The following is a 19,451-nucleotide window of genomic DNA, read 5'->3' on the forward strand; positions in this document are numbered from 1 at the left end:
TTCGGAAAACGATGCATAGTTGCGAAATTTCCAGTTGGATTTCATAGGATTGTAGAAAAAATAATCGCCAACTTTCAAAAAGTTCTCTTCTCGTTTTTTAATTGAAATTTCAGAACCTATTTGATCCTAAAACTGCACCGCAATAGTGCTGTATATGACGAGCGTGGTTTTTTTTGGTAGTGTTTTACTTTTTACAATGGCGTCCGTCCTGAAGGGTTAATGAAGATCTCTGAGAAAATCCCTGACTAAGGAAGACCAAAGAAGAGATTTGTTTAAGGATTGATGTGTATTATATATTTTTTGCATATTTCGCCCACAATTTGTTGATAGTTCTTGGAAGAGCTTGGATAACAATTTCTAGTAGAATTACTGGTAAAGTTAATGAAGAACTCTGCGGAAATCCAGAACTAAGGCAAGGAAAAAAAATCCTATAAAAATCCGAAGAGAGAATTCCGAAAGTTTTTTTTTTGTTTTTCACATGTTTTCTGATAAATCATGGAAAGCAATATCTTGTAATTTTTTCGGTAAAATTTTGAAGGAGCTATGACAAAATTCTTGATGAAGTCTTCGGAGAAATTTCAACAAAAATCCGAAGAGAAAATCAATTAAAAAAATTATGTGAATTATGTGAAGCTCTGAAACATTCTCCCAAAATTTATCGAAAGTTTGGATAGTGGTAGAGCTTGGAAAACAATGTTTAGTAGAATTTCTGGTGAGGTTTATAAGAAATTTCCAAAATTCTTATGAAAATTTGCAGAGAAAATCCCGAAAGTATAATTGACATGAATTGTATTTTCAATGTTAACACTTTATTTATTAAATTTCTGGTACATTTAAAAAAAATATTTCTTAAATTTATGAAAAATAAAAAAAATCGGAGAAAATCCCTGATTCTGTCTTTGGAGAAGTTCCTACAAAACTACAGCCTGTATCCGCAATAATCGGGACACAGAACTACGGCTGTAGCTCTGCAATAAATTGGTAAAATTTGCCAAAATTTCGACTGAGAACTCATTGATGTATGTTTATTATTTGTGCCAAATTTCATAAAAATTGATGCACTACTTTTAACTGTGGATGAAAAACAAACCGACATGGATATAAGCATTTTGTACAATCATGACCAATTTCCATTCGCATAATAGATGGTTCTTTTACGCTACTGTTCAAAGTTCTGTGATGATAATTATGAAATTTCGTTAGCAGTTATGATACTTATAGAGACACTTTCTTGCAAAATTTAATCAACTTCGATCAATTGGTTTGAAAGCTACTGATGTTGATAGTGATGAGCGTTAGTAAAAAAAATCGTGTATTTCATGTGCGATGTTTGCCTATTCATAACTTTTGAATTTCTCTGTCAATTTTCATGAAATTTTCACACAAGGTAGTTGACTATGTGCTTATTATGCCTGCAAAATTTGATGATTATTAGTATAGTACTTTAAATAGTACACTCGAGACAATAAAGGGTGCTGACTGTTTGCTGTCTGAGGGGCTAAACTCACGTTCAGTCCCAATACATGTTTCGACTATGAAACTATTGATAGTGCATCGATTTTTTTTTAAATTTTGTCCATGCAACAAATGCAGATTGAAAGGTTTGTGTTCAAAATTTCAGCCATTTACTTCGCCAAATTCAAAAATTATTGCACTGACAAGCAAAACTAGGGGCTGTACAAAATTCAATGGCGTACATTCTAAAGAGTATACTCTTTCATTGCTACAACAAAAAGTACTGCACCGATTCACATGAAATTTTGTGGGAGAAATGAACATATCTTAAAATGTTATTAGGCCAAATCTGAGAAATTTTATTGTATTTCTTGCAGAGTTACAGCTGTATTCCTGTGTCCCGATTATTGCGGATACAGGCTTTATAAGGAGAAAGTTTTTTTTTGCATGAAAATGTAAATTGTACTGGTAAAAATTTCTCACAAATTACATTACGAGGATTAACTTAAAAGCTATTTACCTGCGTAAGCCTTATTCACTAAGTATTGAGTAAAATTCCTGCAAAATCAAAATAAAAAATTGTGCAAATTTTTAAGAATTGATTTAATTCCTAAAAATTTCTCCCAAGCTTAAAGGATAATTTCTGGTAGAGCTCCAAAAACAATTTTTCTTGATGAAGTTCACTAAGAGCTCTGAGAAAATTTTGGACTTAGTCTTAGAAGAATCAACAATAAAACCCAAGAGAAAATTCCGGAAGTATTTTGATTCATAGTTGATGTAAATTGTATTTCTGAATGTTTCTCACATTTCTTGAAGTTCTGGTGAATTTTATAAAACATTTCTATTAAAACTTATGGAAAATTTTTAGAAAAGCTCTGAGAAAATTCCTGTTTAAGCGTTTTGAGAAATTTCCGAAACAACTCCAAAGAGAAAGCTCCGTAGTTTTTTAAAGAACTGACGTGAACGGTGTGAAGCTCTGAAAGTTTCTCCCAAATTGAATCGATAGTTTCTGGTAGAAAATATTAGAAGACAAAGTTTAGTAGTGTTTATGGTGAAGTTCATGAATAGGTGGTAGAAAATCCCTAACTTAATATTGAATATTTATTTTTGAATGTATCTCGCATTTTTTTTTAATTTCTGATAAATCTTGGAAAACAATTTCCAGTACTTTTTGGCGAAACTTAAGAAGAATACTGAGAAAATCCCTGATTAAGTATTGCAGAAATTTCTGGAAAACTAATAGAAAAATCACCAGGATTTTTTTTTTGCGAGAATCGATGTAAAATGTTCTGTATCTCACAAGTATTATAAAGGGGGCTCAATAAACAGTCTCAATAGCGTCAGCTCTAATTTTCTGCTTTTTGAAATATTTAATTAAATTGCAAATAAAATAATCAAAGATTTCCTTGGTGTTCGCGACTTTACGCAAGAAAATATTGAACGCAGCGGCTTACGATGTTTAGTGCATTCCCTTATTAAAAACTATGATAGAACTTGGAACGCAATTGAGCAAAAAAAAAATATAAAGAGCTCCGAGGAAATCCCTGACCAAGTCTTTGGAAAAAATCTTATGAAAATCCGAAAACTCCGCAGTTATTAATGAGAATTGATAAGAAGTATATTTCTGAAAATATCTCACGCACTTTATTTATGCCGGGGCCCGTGGCGTAGCGGCTACTTCTGGTAGAGCTTGGAAAACAGTTTTTAGTAGAGTTAATGTTGAAGTTTATAAAGAGCTCCGAGAAAATCTCAGACTTTAAATTAGTTGAAATTCTAACGAAAAACGCTGACAAAGTTCCGCAGGTTTTTCAAGGATTGATAAAAATCATATTTTTATTAATGACTTCTGGTAAAGTTTTGAAGCCAGTTTCTAGTGGCATCTAGGATGGAGTTGATGAAGATCTTTAAGAAAACGCTCAACCAATGTCTTAAAAGAAAAAAAAATCCTTTAAAAAAACTGCATGCAGAAAATAAAAAAAATACTTGTAATTGGCAGGTTTTGCTTGAATGTTTTTATTTTATTACTGTTTTAGTATGTCACTAAAGAAATCGACACTGATTTTTCATTTGGGCCTAACTGACATTTTCGAGTTCTCTTCATCGATCCTCTCTTTGTATTATCACATAATGTGTATTGAGTTTTCCAAAGATTTTTTGGTTGAAATTCGAAGAAGACGGTTACATGTTGCTATAGAAACAAAAAGAATAATGACTTTGTTTGTTTTGATCAAGTTATTAACGAAAGGGAGAGTCGACGAAGAGAAATCGATCAAGTCAACTTATGAAACATCATTGACGAAATGTTTTACTTCGATGTTGCTGCATTACTATTAAGAATAAATCCAGAGTTGTTCATGGATCCAAAAAAAAAAATAAGGGGCTGTCCATAAACCACGTGGTCATTTTTTTGGGACTTTTCAACCCCCCCCCCCCCCCCCCCCGCGTGGTCAGTAGTCCACACAATTTTTTTTATTTATCCATACAAAATGGTCATTGGCCGAACCCCCCCCCCCCCCTCATGACCACGTGGTTTATGGACAGCCTCTAAATGCTATCAAAATAAAGAAAAAGCATTTCTGTATAATTTTAAGATTGTTTTTAGAGCGATAATATTCCAACAATTTTTTAAGGTGAATATATAACGAAGCCACACCTCGAATTTTCGAGAGCACAAATCTGAAGAACCGAATGTCAGTTTGAACTGAAAAGTTGATCGATTGGTTACCCGCTGGTGGTGACCAATCGATCAACTTTTCAGCGCAAACCGACATTCGGTTCTTCAGATTTGTGCTCTTGAAAATTCGAGTTGTGGCTTCGTCATATATTCACCTTAAAGCAACTTTTGGAGGCGCTTCTGAAGACATATCTGTAGACATTCCCTTAGCAATCTATGTATGATGAAATCTTGAAAGCATCTGTAGGGTAACTAGCCTAGATACCTCTGAAGAAGATCCTGAATTTATAGTTATTTCAAAGAAAATCTGAAGCGAATAGAATATAGTGATATATAATGCATTTTTTTTTTAATTTTCCTGAAACAGGGTGTCTACTCATAACTCAAAATAAAATTCCCTGAGTTTTCCAGGTTTTTCCAGATGAAATTTTGAAAGTTTATCATTAAAAAAATAACCCAAATTTTCTGAAAATTATGAAAGGTGACTTAGGGTATCATCGACAGGTTTGTTCTCTTCGTCATGAGGGATTTATGTCGGCCAAATTCCCTGATATTTGATCACATTCAGCTTGGTTGGGAAGGATTTGATGCCAACTCTGAGTTCAACGGTTTCAAAAAACCCCCCATGATGAAGAGAACAAAACCGCTGAAAATACGTAAGTTCCCCTACTCTTCAAAAATTCTTTCAAGATTTCTGAGCGTAGGATACTGGTTCCCTTATTAAGCATGTGGCTCCCATTTTCATCCTACGAAAAACAAAGGATTGAAGCGTTGTTTGTTTTGTTTCTTATTTTTGTATTTTTTGTTAGGAGTGAGCACGCATGAAAACAAAAAGAACGGAATCAATCGGTACCGTAATCGCTTGTTTTTTTTTGTTTTCGAATAGGATGAATATTGGAGCGTGAGATTACTGATGGAACACATACCCTAATTCCTGGAATTTCTTCCGAAGTTTCTTCCTGGCTTTCCGCAGGATTCTGTCACGAGATATCTGTTTGAGTACGTCCCGATATTTCTTGCAAATGTTTTCCAATATACTTCCAGAGATTCTCGCTGGATTCCTCCTATTTAAAATTTCTTCAAAAATGTCATTGGTTGAGCCTGGTAGCAATGCGGTTAGAGTCCGGATGGATCAGGGTTCGATTCCCGCTTCGAGCGATAAAATTATTCACGAGAATAGCTTCTTATCCGTAGTCACTCCGTGTTAAGTTTCGTTCAATCGGTACAGCCGCCGGCTGAAGCCAGTGTCCGTGTCTTTTCCAGTGGATTTCCGGGATAGCTATCCAATTCCAATAGTTTATGTCGGGATTTTTACCGATAGTTATCCGATATTTCTCTAGTTTTCCTACTTCATCCGTAGCTGCTTTCAGGATTCCAAGTTTACAGAATTCCTCCTTGGATGTCCTTAATATTTCTTCTCGGAATTACTATTACCTAGAACTTTTTTCGAGATGTCTCTTTTTTTCGGGTTTTTCCTGAAGTTCCTGTCGAGATTTCTTCAATAACACTTTGCAGAGTTTCTCGCAAAAATTTATTTGAATAAAAAAATCCTCGTAAGTTATCTCAGGAGACATTCTGAGAAAAACCCGCAGCGCGATTGAGCCCCAAATAAATGAACTAGATAAAAAAAAGAAAACCCGCAGAAGAATCCCTGCAATAACTTTGGGAGGAATCCCTAAAGGAGTATCCAGAATCTCGAGACAATTTCTGGTAAAGATTCCGGGAAGAATTTTGGGAATAATGCAGAGAATATCTGTAAATAAAATCTCAGGTGGATCACTGCAAGAAATCCGGTACAACTACAAGGAACAGCCTGGCTCTGAAAGAATGCAAGAGAAGAATTCAATGAGAAATATCAGCAATAACTCCTGTGGAAATCCCAGAAGGCACTCTGGAAAAAAAAATCTTAGGAGAAAGTCCAGGATAAATTAAGAAAAACTCTAAGAGACATCTCATGACCAACATCGGAAGGAATCTTCTGAGAGAAGTTCCAAGAGATACTCCGAGAGAAATCTCAGGTAAAACTTCAAAATAAACCTCGCGAAAACTTTTAAGAAAGCCCAAAGCAATTCTTTAAAGATATCACAGGAAAAAATTAAAGAAATATCTTGAGGAACTCTTGCAGTATATTCGTGAAAACTCCTTCAGAAACCCTTGGAGGAACTTTAGTATAAAACCCAGGAATAACTCATTTAGCAACTCTGAAAGAAATTGTGGAAAGATCTTCTGGGTAACTCCTAAGAGGAACACCGGAAGGAATCGCGTAAAGTTTCCATGAACAGTGCCGAAAGAAATTTCACGATTTATCCTGACAGAAATTCTTTTAGAGTATTCGGGATAACTTCTGGTAGAAATCCTATGAAGATTTCTTTGAGCAAAACACTGGAGGAACTCCGGGAAGAAATAGCATCCCCGTGAAAAACTTCAGGTGAAATCGGTTAGAATTCAAGAATCCTGGAAGGAATCTGGAAGTATACCTTTCCGGATAAAATCAAAAAGGATTACCAAAAAAATAGCGTCAAAAATGCGGTAGGAATTTTATAGGAAATCCTGGGAGACATTCCAGGAGGTATTTCTAAAGATGTTCCAGAAAGATACCCTGACGGAATTTCTGGAAAAAAATCCTTGAAGCGAAATTTCTATATGGATTTTACTACCAGGTTTTTATTCATACGATCCAATGTTTTTTTTTTTTATCGGAGTAAAATTTCCCTGAGTACTCAAGATATTCCCTGAGTATTCCAGGTTTTTCCCTGTTAAATAAAATTCCCTGAGGATTCCAGGTTTTCCAGGTTTTTCCAGGTAGTAGACACCCTGTGAAACTCTTATTAGAATTCCTACAGGAATCTATGAAATAAAAGAACATCTCACACACTAAATTCCGAATACCAAGTTTGTTTTTTTACGCTATCGTGACAGTTGTTGTACTGAAACTCAATAAAATCGATTACTGAAACTACTACTGCTGTTCTATTTTAATCAAAAAAGTACCGAATAGGGTATTCAAAAATAAGAATGCACCTGAATGAATTTTAATATACATTTCTGGAGGAATATAAAAAATAATTCGTAATGCCTGAAATTCATAGGCACATCAATTGTTGAAAAATGGAAAAATTGAGTGGAAAATTATCAAAAAAATCACTGAGTTCTGGTGCTGGGGTTTGAACCCGTGTCTCTCTAAATTTGCTAGATAGAGCGCATCAACCAACTCTACTACAGAAAAACTAACGATTCAGTGAACCGTTAGTGAAGAAAGACAACCTGAACACAACGCACACCTCACCCCACGTTTTTCATCGAAATCTACCATCTCCATTGGTCCTCAGATGTCCACTTCCATTGGATTCAGGTTGGTTTTCTACTTCAAAAAATCGTTACTTGTTCTGTGGTGGAGTTGATTAAGGCGCCCTGTGCGTGGGTTCAAACCCCATCACCAGAACTACGTGGACTTTTAGTATTTTTTTCCACTCAATTTGTTCTTATTTCAACACGTATTGTGCCTATGAACTTTAGGCATTACGTATGTCTTACATACCATTTATAATGGTTGCTCAAAAAACAAAAACATTCGTGACGAAAAGGAATGTTTTCTATAATTTTCGCAGTGTTTTGTTAGACATCTTCAGATAAATTCCATGCATGATACGTATCTTGGAAGACACTCAAAATTTTGTTTACTTCCATTTATTTAACGCTGCTTCTTTTACTCCTTCTATGTTGCGTTCAAAATCTAATTCAAATTTTGCTTTAAATTTTGAATAGTTATCTGAATGAACACTTGAAATGTTCAATAAAATTCGAAAGCAAAGGTCGACCAGCGTTTGCTTCATGTATTATTTATGTCTGTTGTTAGATGGCTTGAAAAAGTCATTGCTAAAAAAACGATTCTTTTAAATTATCTCTGCAACTGGCAACACTGCTTAAGGACAAGGTATTTGGAGAAAATTGCTCAAAATTTCTAGAGCACCGGTTTTTAGAACCGTTGAACGGATTTGGATTAAAATGCATCACAGTTAGTGTGATGCATTTTCATCCGAATCCGTTCAACGGTTCTAATAAACGGTGCTCTAGAAATTTTGAGCTATGTACTCCAAATACCTTGTCCTTAACTAATATCAAATATCAATAAAATTTCACGATGCCAGGATAAAACATTGAATTTGAATGTAGGCGTCAAGTGGCTTGTTTGTTGTAATATTAAAGCACAAAAGTTTTGTGGTAGTTGGCAACACTGGTCATGCAGATTCAAGCAAGCTCAACAGCTCAGATCTGATATCAGACATATGCAATTCGAATATTCAACAATGTGATAGGTAGTGCACCTCAAGTGCTCTTCATTGAAACACATTGTGATACAACAATGAAGCTGTTGCTGGAAACTCAGGTCAAATAAAGTTCAACATCTCAGATACGGTGCGAGATATGCAGTTTAAATGTTCGAAAGGTTATTGTGTGCATCAATTGCAATATATTACATTTGGTCTTGCAATTAATCCTCAGTGATTAATGATTGTTATGTATCTTAGCAGTATTGCCGACTTGTAAACCATTAATGGATATTCTGCGCATCTTTGGAGGTTTGTTCTCAAACCCAAGTTTACTTCCTTCAAATTTGCAAAACAATCAGAATTGCTTTCTTGTCGTGTCTTCTTTATTGTTGTAAAACAGTTGCATTTTTTATATATTGCAAGTAATCCTGTAAAGTATGATTTGTTTTGTTAAAATCCAGCTGTAGTTTGCAAATCCTATAAAAATCATCAAAAATGGGTTTTATTTTTGAGACCAAGACTTCGTTTTTATGTTTGAGGTACATTCAAATTTTTTGGTCAATGACATAAGAGTAAATTTACCTAATAACATTTTTTTGTGGAGCCTCGTTGCCGTGCGGTTAGGGTCACCAAGCTCCTAATCGTACCATGCTGTGGGGATGAAACTTTTCATGAGAATAGTTTCTTCTCCGTATTCACAAGTACGGTTCTACCCCGTTAGGCCGAATGTCGTTAGGCCGAATGCCGTTAGGCCAAAAGGGTCTTTAGGCCGAACTGGTCACTAGACCAAATGGATTGTAAGGTTAAACGGTTTGCTTAGGCAACTGGATGGTAAGAAACTGTTTAATGTTTGAGGGAAACGGTCTTCGACCTTGAAATTTTGGTTGGCTATGATTAATTGAATGACCACACTAATAGTTTTTCGCGTTTTAAAGTCTAAATTACAGTTACACCGGGAACAAATTCAGAGTTCCAGTACGAACATGATTAACATGATTAATGGAACTGAATCGAGTTCTCTAAAACTTAGAAAGAACAGAAGGAAAAATCTTCGATGAAAAAGTTGTTAGCTGTTATGCTTATAGTGAGTATAAAAATATTACGAAAAATCACCCTATGTTCAGAAGAAGGAAAAACTCTGTTGAGAGCTGTTATCCTCATAATGAGTAAAACTCTTAATCTAGAAGGAGCAGAAGTAGACTACCGCCGGGAAACAGTTTAGTAGAAGTAAAATTTCAGATCAAAAAGTTGATAGCTATAATACGTATATGAGTAAAACAGCCTATGTTTAGAAGAAGAAGGGACTCTGATGAAAAAATGAATGGCTTTAATCTTTATCATGAAAAAAAGAACAGCCTATTTTCAAAAGATGGAAAAATCTCCGATGAAAAAATAATTGCTGTAAAGCTCATAGTGAGTAGAACACTAAAACTAGATAGAACAGCCTATGTTTAGAAGAAGAAAAAACTTCCGCGAGTTCTGCTCGAGTCTCGCTGAAAACCAGACGTGTTTCCATCTCGCTGTACCATCTCTCGATTACATACATTTATTTGTTCAACATCATTAAGACAAGACATAATCAACAATAGTACGCCACAATACTCGGTTTGTGGCTGCCGCTCTCCATCCTCGGTCGCGCCCAATGCTCGCCAAGTCACGCTCCACCTGGTCCGCCCATCGTGCTCTCTGCGCTCCACGCCTTCTTGTGCCAACCGGATCCGTTGCAAACACCAGCTTTGCAGGGTTGTTGTCCGGCATTCTTGCAACATGCCCTGCCCACCGTATCCTTCCGGCTTTGGCCACCTTCTGGATGCTGGGTTCGCCGTAAAGTGCAGCGAGCTCGTGGTTCATCCTTCTCCGCCACACACCGTTCTCCTGCACGCCGCCGAAGATCGTTCTTAGCACGCGTCGCTCGAAAACTCCGAGTGCTTGTAGGTCCTCCTCGAGCATGGTCCATGTCTCGTGCCCGTAGAGGATCACCGGTCTTATTAGCGTTTTGTACATGGTGCATTTGGTGCGTGGGTGAATCTTTTTTGACCGCAGTTTCTTCTGGAGCCCGTAGTAGGCCCGACTTCCGCTGATGATGCGCCTCCGAATTTCACGGCTCACGTTGTTGTCAGCCGTCAGTAAGGATCCGAGGTAGACGAATTCCTCCACCACCTCGAAAGTATCCCCGTCTATCGTAACATTACTACCCAGACGGATCCGGTCGTGTTCGGTTCCGCCTACCAGCATGTACTTTGTTTTTGAGGCATTCACCACCAGTCCGACCTTTGCTGCTTCGCGTTTCAGGCGGGTGTACAGTTCTTCCACCGTTCCAAATGTTCTAGCGATAATGTCCATGTCGTCCGCAAAGCACACAAATTGTCCGGATTTTGTGAAAATCGTTCCCCGGCTGTTGAGCCCGGCTCGTCGCATCACACCTTCCAGCGCGATGTTGAAGAGTAGACATGAGAGTCCGTCACCTTGTCGCAGTCCCTGGCGAGATACGAATGAACTGGATAGTTCACCCGAAACCCTTACGCAGTTTTGCACACCGTCCATCGTTGCTTTAATCAGTCTAGTCAGCTTCCCAGGAAAGCCGTTTTCGTCCATGATTCTCCATAGCTCTGCGCGGTCGATACTATCGTATGCCGCTTTGAAATCGATGAACAGGTGGTGCGTTGGGATCTGGTATTCACGGCATTTCTGGAGGATTTGCCGTACGGTAAAGATCTGGTCCGTTGTCGACCGGCCGTCGATGAAGCCGGCTTGATAACTTCCCACGAACTCATTTGTTTTAGGTGACAAACGACGGAAGATGATCTGGGATAGCACTTTGTAGGCAGCATTCAAAATAGTGATCGCCCTGAAGTTCTCACATTCCAAATGGTCGCCTTTCTTGTGAATGGGGCAGATTACCCCTTCCTTCCACTCCTCCGGTAGCTGTTCGGTTTCCCAGATCCTGACTATCAGCCGATGCAGACAGGTGGCCAACTTTTCTGGGCCCATCTTGATGAGTTCAGCTGCGATACCATCCTTACCAGCTGCTTTGTTGGTTTTGAGCTGGTGAATGGCATCCTTAACTTCCCTCAGCGTGGGTGTTGGTTCATTTCCGTCCTCCGCTGCACTGGCGTCGTCGTTCCTTCCGTTGCCGTGGGCTCCCGTGCCTACGTTCTCCACGCCGTTCAGGTGCTGATCGAAGTGCTGCTTCCATCTTTCGATCACCTCACGTCCGTCCGTCAAGAGGCCTCCGTCTTTATCCCTGCATATTTCGGCTCGCGGCACGAAGCCGTTGCGGGATGCGTTGAGCTTCTGATAGAACTTCCGTGTTTCTTGAGAACGGCACAGCAGTTCCATTTCTTCACACTCCGCATCTTCCAGGCGGCGCTTTTTCTCCCGAAAGAGGCGGGTCTGCTGTTTCCGCTTCTGTTTGTAACGTTCCACGTTCTGTCGAGTCCCTTGCTGCAGCATTACCGCCCTCGCTGCGTTCTTCTCCTCCAAAACCGTTCTGCACTCTTCGTCGAACCATTCGTTCCGTCGATTCCGTTCCACGTACCCGATGGTGCTCTCGGCTGCGTCGTTGATGGCTGCTTTCACTGTACTCCAGCAGTCCTCTAGAGGGGCCTCATCGAGCTCGCCCTCGTCTGGCAACGCGGCTTCGAGATTCTGCGCGTATGCTGAGGCGACATCCGGTTGCTTCAGTCGCTCTAGGTTGTACCGTGGCGGTCGCCGGTACCGTACATTGTTGATGACGGAGAGTTTTGGGCGCAGTTTGACCATCACCAGATAGTGGTCGGAGTCGATGTTGGCGCCACGATAGGTCCTGACGTCGATAATGTCGGAGAAGTGCCGTCCGTCAATCAGAACGTGGTCGATTTGAGATTCCGTCTGCTGTGGTGATCTCCAGGTGTAACGATAAGGGAGGCTGTGTTGGAAAAAGGTGCTACGTATGGCCATATTTTTGGAGGCGGCGAAATCAATGAGTCGTAGGCCGTTTTCGTTCGTTTGCTGGTGGGCGCTAAACTTACCAATCGTCGGTCTGAATTCCTCCTCCTGGCCTACCTGAGCGTTCAAATCTCCTATGATGATCTTGACGTCGTGGCTTGGGCAGCGGTCGTACTCGCGTTCGAGCTGCGCGTAAAATGCGTCCTTGTCATCATCAGTACTTCCGGAGTGTGGGCTGTGCACGTTTATTATGCTGAAGTTGAAGAATCGGCCCTTGATCCTCAACCTGCACATTCTTTCGTCGATCGGCCACCAACCGATCACGCGCCTCTGCATATCACCCATCACGATGAAAGCTGTTCCCAGCTCGCGTGTGTTGCCGCAGCTCTGGTAGATGGTATGATTACCTCTAAACGTTCGCACCATGGATCCTGTCCAACACACCTCCTGCAGCGCTACGATGCCGAACCCGCGGTCCTTCAGTAGATCGGCGAGTATGCGGGTGCTCCCAATGAAGTTGAGAGATCGGCAGTTCCACGTACCGAGTTTCCAATCGCAAATCCTTTTTGTTCGCTGGGGTCGTTGCCGTTGGTCTCGGTTCGTATTATTCTGTTGCTGATTTTCCGTTACAATGGTTTTTTACGGCTGGCTCGTAGGGCCTGACACCAACCCCCTACTTTCCGGAGGACCATAGTGCACAGTTGAGCTTAGAGTCCTTCCCTGGCACTCGGACGTAGATCAGCCGCCCCTAACATGGGGATCAGACGCTGTTGTGAGCCGCTCCTCCTGGAGAACAGACGCTCAGGTTTGCCGAAGCAAACCCCCCCTTCCCTGTCAGCCTACGACCAAAGGTCCCACCGGGGTTGGTTACCCGATCTTCCCTAAGGTTGCTCATAGTTTCCGGCCGGTACCGCGTGGAGGTAGGGATAGGAGTTGCTGGGCAGAGGCTAGTGGATCACAATGGGATCTGAATTGCGCAGCATACCCAGCCTTTACCGTGCCCATCTCTCGATTACTTCGCCGCGAATGGCGGTGATCGGTTCTCGTAGTAACACTTTTAAAGTGGATTTCAACAACTTTTAAATTCGACCCTCGTTCGCGGACATCCATTCCTTTGTTAATGGAACACTTGGCTTACGCCCTGATCAGCTGGTAAGGCTCCAAATGCACCATGTGCATAATTGTGCTTATATCAAGTGCATCGACCAACAAACTGCCGAAATGGTAGTCAACCTCCACAACGAAAAACACCACATTGTTGTCGACGGCGTCCAGAACAAAGTGCATCTTTCTATGGACGACGGATGTATACTGGTCAAAGTACATGACTTGTCCGAAAACGTCACCAATGACGACATTACTGTGAGTTTGAAACAGTATGGAGAAGTGCATTACGTAAAGGAACAAGTTTGGGGCTCTACCTTTGCCTATAAAGGTATCTCCTCCGGTGTTCGCATTGCTAAAATGACGCTACGGCGGCACATCAAGTCGGTTATTACAATTCAAACCGAGCAGACTCTGATTTCGTACAAGAATCAGCCGAAAAGTTGTCTTCATTGTCTGCAGCCAATTCATCCGGGCAAAACATGCACGGACAATAGGAAAGCCAACAGGAACACACAACCATGCAGTGCAAAGCAAACGGCTGGAACGATGCCGTCTTTAACACAGTTGCAGAACCCAGCCGATCAAACGCAGCGTGGTAATAACACCGATCAAGAATAACAACCACAGCGTCCGCAGAGAAATGTTCGCAAGCTAAGTACACCGGAGAGCACACCGCCACCGCCGAAAAGAGTGGATAGAAAACCCGCAACCGCATCAACTACAACGAAAGACGAGGAAAGTGATAACAATGACAGCGATATGGATTCGGTCAGTAGTGTGAATCTTACCGATTCGGAACCCGAGCCAGCCCGTGATGACGTTGATAAATGGATAGAACGGTTCAACAAGCACTCTAGGAAAGTGGAGAAGAAGATGAGAAAACTAAGATGATATGTAATATAGTTATTTGATGCCTGAATGCCTTTTTAAGGTAAAAGGTCTTTAATAAAATCAAAAAAAAAAATTAAACCTGTAATGCTTATAGTGAGTATTACTGGTAGACTATAGAAGAAAAACCTATGTGCAGAAGAAGGAAATACTCTTAAAAAAATGTTTTTGCCGAAATACTTTTAATGAGTAGAATAGTTAAACTAGAAAGAACTGCCTATTTTTAAAAGAAGGATAAATCTTCGATAAAAAAATGTAATTGCTGTAATGCTCATAGTGAGTAGAACAATCAAATTACAAAGAACAGCCAATGATTAAAAGAAGGAAAATCCCCGATGATAAATTCAGTAGCTAAAATGCTTTATTTATTCTTAACCACTTATGCTTACAGCTTTTTTTGTCCACTAGGGCACTACGTAAGCGATTCCAATTGGCAGCTGCACTTAAAGGACAAACGTCTGGAAATCCCGCTTCAACAGTGCATCAGAACTTCAAACGCACAAATCTCAAGAAGCAAGCTTCAAACAACAGTGCATTTTTTATTCTGTTCTTGCTCACTTGTAATAAGCTTAAAATAAGAAGATCAGGTGCGCTGGATTTGTTTATGAAGAGATTTGTGCGCTCGAAATCGTAAGTAGGTGTCAAAGTCGGCCATTGTAGCGGCCATTTTGGGATCCTTACAAGTCTGTCCTTAAACTTTGTTCAGCACCTAATTGTATTCTATTTTACTATATTGAGTTGGTTGCCTTTGCGCTGTTTTTTTTTTGTATCCTGGTCATGGTAGAATGATAAGAACAATGATGTTGATGCTTTTAGGTTAGGTATAATAGACTTTTTGATTTGTATTAGGGGTCGTACACAAATTATGTCACGCTATTAGGGGGGAGGGGGGTTTTTGTAAAACGTGACAACCCATACAAAAAAAAAATTGAGGTCCCATACAAAAAGTGTATAACCAATGTCCGCACATACCGCAGTGCGAATATAGATTCAGATCACTACTTAATCGCTGTATGCATGCGCTCAAAACTTTTGACAGTTATCACCACGCGTCGAAGTCGAACGCCGCGGTTCAACATCGAGCAGCTGCGTAACGTAGAAGTGGCTCAAGACTACGCGCAGCAGTTAGCAGTGGCCCTACCAACGGAAGAGCAGCTTGGCGCAGCTACACTTGGTCGGCGTTAAGTCAGAGGGGACCAACTAACAAAATTGACGAAAATTAGATTTTTAAAGCATTTGATCGAGAATTACTTAAGCTACTTGGGACATTCACCCAATTTTCTTAATGTTACAATTAACGAGAGTTATAGCACAATTTTCTTTTGATGGAACTGCAAAAATCGATAATAATGTCCAATCAGAATGGACCATATGCTTGATGTCAAGAGAGTTAAAAAAATATGTATTGGTTAAAATCCAATAATTAAAATAGCATACCATCAAAATGTGATACGTTTCCAAATCGTATGACTCCCTAACGCATTTTCTGATGATTATTGATCATGAAAGCTCGTGAAATTCCATTTTATTATGGTCAATATCGTATTTTACAGATCATCGTGTTAAAGCAGATTGTGGCATTTTGCGTGCAGACAGAGTGGACCATGTGTCTCTAAGAAAAATAGTTGAAATTACCATATTCTTCGTAATCCTTTCCAAATCAAAATATGTTTGTTTAGTAGCTGTTGGGCATCATATTGGAATGCACAAATACCCGTTTCATGAAGAAATTGATTTCACCGATTATTTGAGAATTGTGTACTTGGTTCACTCTGTCTGAACGAATTTTTGAAAAATGCCAGTCCTCTGAATAAATTATTATGAACTGTGTAACTACAATATTTCAAAAACGTGCCGAACAATGAAAATATATTCAAAAGCTGTTAGATATTAAATGTTAAAGTTAAGAATTCTCAAATAGTTCATTAATTGACTACTCTTCATGTGATATTGAACTGTAGTACTTGGTCCACTCTGACTGAACATAAAAATTGAAAATGGTAATCAACAGTGTAATAACAGTAATATCGAATTTGAAACTTCCTGCTTACATTATACACTACTCCTATTAACTGTTGTCCTACTTGTGCATTATTTTTCCATCAAATATGTAAAAACTTGAGTGTAAACAGTAGTTGGTTAAAGATTTTACAAAAACCGTTCAGTCAGAGTGGACTAAGTACAATCAATTAATTAGCAATTTCTCGGTTTCAAGCTTTATTTTACGTTTTTTCGCTATCAATACAGAGCGATGCTGTGATGAATAGTCATTAAGTTTTATGGCGAAAATTCAAGAACATTTGTCGAAAAACTCAAAACTTATAGAGTTGCAAACTTTGAATTCGTTTTTCTAGAAATTAGATAAAAGACACATGGTCCTCTCTGACTTAACGCCGACCACTTGAAGATGGCTGGAGGGACATCCGATCCGCCATAGGTAGTACCTCGGCTACAGCACTAGGCTTCGCGACTCCGAACAGAAACGACTGGTACGACAGCGAATGTGAGCAGTTGAAAAACGAGAAGAATGCAGCATGTGCGAGAATGCTGCAACACCGTACGAGAGCAAATGAGGATCGTTACAAACAGGCGCGGAACAGGCAGAACTCAGTCTTCCGGATGAAGAAGGGCCAACAGGAAGGATGAGATCGCGAAGCGATGGAAGAGCTGTACCGCACTAAGGACACACGAAAGTTCTACGAGAAGCTGAACCGCTCGCGCAGAGGCTTTGTGCCACAAGCCGACATGTGCCGAGATAATCACGGGAATATTCTCATGAGCGAGCATGAGGTGGCGGCAGCATTACGATGAGCACCTCAATGGCGACGTTGCAAGTACCGAAGGTGGCGTGGTAACAGATCTAGGAGTATGTGCACAGGACGAAAGACTTCCGGCCCCTGACCTCCAAGAGATTGAGGAGGAGGTTGGCCGGTAGAAAAACAACAAAGCCGCTGGAGCAGACCAACTACCAAGCGAACTTCTAAAATACGGTAGAGAAGCACTGGTGAGAGCACTACACTGGGTCATTACCAAGATTTGGGAGGAGGAAGTATTACCGGAGGAATGGATGGAAGGTATCATGTGTCCCATCTACGAAGTTGGATTGCGGGAACTATTGCGCGATCACACTACTGAGCGCTGCCTACAAGATCTCAAATTTTATGCCGTAATTCATCACCGATTGCAAGAGAGTTCTTGGAGCAATATTAGGTCCGATTCATAGGTGAACGCGCTACAACGGATCAGATGTTCGCCATCCTCCAGGTGTTGCAGAAATGCCGCGAATACAACGTGCCCACGCATCACTTGTTCATCGATTTCAAATCGGCGTATGATACAATCGATCGAGACCAGTTATAGCGGATTATGTACGAATATGTATTCCCGGATAAACTGATACGATTGTACAAGGCTACGATGGATCGAGTGATGTGCGAAGTTTGAGTATCAGTGACACTCTCGAGTCCTTCGAATCTAGCAGAGGGTTACGGTAAGGTGATGGTTTTTCTTGCTTGCTGTTCAACATCGTCTTAGAAGGTGTAACAAGGCGAGCGGGGATAAACACGAGTGGAACGATTCTCATGAAGTCCGTTTAGCTGCTTGGATTCGCTGATGATATTGATATTATAGCTCGTAAATTTGAGACGCTGGCAGAAACGTACACTCCCGATCAAAAGTTTGGGGTCACCCCCTCGAAAACATGTCGTTTTTTTAGGCCCATATCTTCGCCAATATGCGTCCGAGTTCAAAACCCTAGGTCTCATTCATAAGATAATAAGTCAAAGAAATTTTATGAACTTAAAGTTGCCAAATTTCCTAAAAAAAATGAATATAAACTTAAGGCAGTGTCGCTGGAAATTGGGTCAACCAAATTTTAAGATGAGAGCGGTAATATAACCCATTTTCTATTAGCTTTCAACTGCTTTTTACAGAACTTAGCTAAAAAATCTAGAAAAGAAGTTATTAAGTAAATTAATCCATGATGTCATCGACCAAAAGTTTGGGGTCGACTAATGAGTGAAGCCAGGCGAATCGGATTAGTCATTAATGTGTCGAAGACAAAGTACATGATGGCAAAGGGATCCAGGGATCCTATCATCGCACCCGCCACCCCGAATTTATATCGACGGTGATGAAATGGAGGCGGTTGAAGAATTCGTGTACTTGCCCAGACAACGTATCGTATAAAATGTTGCATAAGATGATAAAGTGGAGGTCATATGCGTACATGCCTCCATTTAGGCGCATGTAAAATGTACGCATTTCGCCTCCACTTTAGCATCCTTTACAACATCTTATACAATCACTGGTTGACTGGGTGGGCTCACTGGTGACCGCCGACAACGACACCAGCAGAGAAATTTAGAGGCGCATTGTGGCTGGAAATCGTGCCTACTTTGGACTCCGCAGAACTCTACGATCGAATAAAGTTCGCCGTAACACGAGTTAACCATCTGAAAAACGCAGGCTGATTAAACCGGTAGTCCTCTATGGGCACGAAGCATAGACTCTACGGGCAGAGGACCAACACGCACTTGGAATTTTTGATTGGAAGTACCATCTACGGCGGAGTGCAGATGGAAGACGGAACTTGGAGAAGACGAACGAACCAAGAGCTGCATCAGCTGCTGAGAGAACCAACTATCGTTCACACCGCGAAAATCGGGAAGCTATGGTGGGCGGGTTACGTCATCAGGATGTCGGTTAGCAATCCGATTGAATAGCCCACACCATGATACCTATGTTTAACATATATTCCCGGAGTCAGTTTGGCTTTCTGTCCCGCAAAATCGTTTCCTGCGCTGTGGCTTGAGCGGTTAAAGCACCGGTCTAGCGAATATGGAGTCGTGGGTTCAAATACCACAAGTACGTGATTTTTTTTTAAATGATTTCACCTCTCAATTTGCCAATTAATCAACATTCTGTGTCTTCTTATTTTCAAGTTTTTTCCAGTACGTTCCGACGTACCAGCAAATTAGTTCTTCTCGGCACAGCTGAAAAACTGCTTTGTAGCCAACATGGCTCTGTTGTTATTAACAGTTTTCCTGTGTTTAATGCTAACGTTTAAGGACAAACGTCTTGAAATCCCGCTTCAACAGTGCATCAGAACTTCAGACACACAAATCTCA

At 40.3% G+C, this 19,451-nt stretch overlaps 1 protein-coding gene across 14 annotated transcripts in view; it reads right to left on the reverse strand.

Annotated features, from left to right (window-relative positions):
• The window catches only part of LOC109409964 (hepatic leukemia factor), a 682,849-nt gene that overhangs the window by 13,382 nt on the left and 650,016 nt on the right, over window positions 1-19,451 (reverse strand). The gene's annotated exons all lie outside the window — the stretch shown is intronic.

The sequence above is a fragment of the Aedes albopictus genome, chromosome 2 (assembly GCF_035046485.1).
Source record: "Aedes albopictus strain Foshan chromosome 2, AalbF5, whole genome shotgun sequence".
Classification (NCBI taxonomy): Eukaryota; Metazoa; Arthropoda; class Insecta; order Diptera; family Culicidae; genus Aedes; species Aedes albopictus.